The sequence below is a fragment of the Pseudophryne corroboree genome, chromosome 5 (assembly GCF_028390025.1).
Source record: "Pseudophryne corroboree isolate aPseCor3 chromosome 5, aPseCor3.hap2, whole genome shotgun sequence".
In the NCBI taxonomy this organism is placed as follows: domain Eukaryota; kingdom Metazoa; phylum Chordata; class Amphibia; order Anura; family Myobatrachidae; genus Pseudophryne; species Pseudophryne corroboree.
In genome coordinates, this window is record NC_086448.1 from 483096511 (window position 1) to 483097897 (window position 1387).

Genomic DNA, 1387 nt, shown 5'->3' on the forward strand with positions numbered 1-1387 from the left:
TGGCGCCGTACTTCTATTGCGCTATATATATATATATATATATATATATATATATATATATATACAAGAATTCCACGTGGTGGAGGGTGCACTCTCACTGTGTATAAAGTCCACACATTTCTTCAATAGAAATTTTTTATTGTAGCCTCAAAGGTTTCATAGAAAATTTTTATTGTAGCCTCAAAGGTTTCGATGTTTCGATCCAAAAACCAGGATCTTTTTCAAGAAGGGCCATACATGAATCATAAAATCCAATCATAATATAATGAAGCCAAATAATTAAAAGTATATCTAGAAAAAATAGAACATAAACATGACTGAGCCTCCCAGTTCCCAATATATAACAATATTAGCGACAATGCTTGTATCAACATTAACTACTACATAATACCAGATTTAGAAATAAGGAACTCATATACCAAAAACAGGTGGCAGAGTAGTGAGACTGGTGGTAAACGGTTAATCAAGTGGAATAATGGTTTGGATAATTATTCAGGTGACTTTTTGAGTTGACCCCTCACACCCTTGATACTTCCGGGTCAAGGGGTATTTAAATCCAGTTGGTGCATGCAGCCCTGGTTTGTGCAGTGTTCCACATGATTCTGTGAGTAAATATGTTGGGTTTGTCCCACTGATTAAGTTTGATGTTTGTATAATCCTATAATCTTTTGATTTGGGTTTATTTATTGTTTGTAGCTATAGATTTGATGTGGAAGAACGCTTAACCCAGGGGCTGCCCTATGTGTATCCTCTTGGACCTATAGGTATTTATTGATCGTTGATTATGGCTTTTTTGATATATATTTCTATGCCTCAGATGCACATTGTTTAAACAGAGTATATGTGTAATCACAGTGGCTGAATGTCCTTTTTGAGATCCTGCAGCTGTTGACCCTGAGTGGGAGAATGCCTTATCCAGGTGTAGTCTTGTGCACACCTTTCCAGACCCATAGGTATTTATGTGGTAACAAGGTTTGATATATACATTTGATTCTAATACACGTTTATAATAGAGATCTCCTTTGATTACAGCAGTGGTTTGGTTGCAGAGCTGTGATTATATGGACATTCTCCACACTTGGTATACAGCAGTTCAGACATGCAGCCCCGTTGGAATGTGCTGATAGAGGTGAGGAGGGGTAGGCCTTGCATGCATTTTAAGACCAGTGGTGAACACAGGGTATTACTTTATTCCTCCTTGTAGTCTCACTACTCTGCCACCTGTTTTTGGTATATGAGTTCCTTTTTTCTAAATCTGGTATTATGTAGTAGTTTATGTTGATACAAGCATTGTCGCTAATATTGTTATATATTGGGACCTGGGAGGCTCAGTCATGTTTATGTTCTATTTTTTCTAGATATACTTTTAATTATTCGGCTTCATTAT

General features: G+C 36.6%; 1 long non-coding RNA gene across 2 annotated transcripts; it reads left to right on the plus strand.

Moving 5' to 3' along the window:
* The first annotated feature begins 576 nt into the window (after positions 1–576).
* Positions 577–1111, plus strand: LOC134929150 (uncharacterized). 2 transcript variants are annotated; one of them, XR_010178328.1, is made up of 3 exons: positions 577–604; positions 856–953; positions 1033–1111. It is a non-coding gene; the product is annotated as an uncharacterized LOC134929150 (long non-coding RNA). The 2 variants fall into 2 exon arrangements; XR_010178327.1 differs by lacking the exon at positions 577–604 and adding an exon at positions 715–764.
* The last annotated feature ends 276 nt before the right edge of the window (positions 1112–1387 follow it).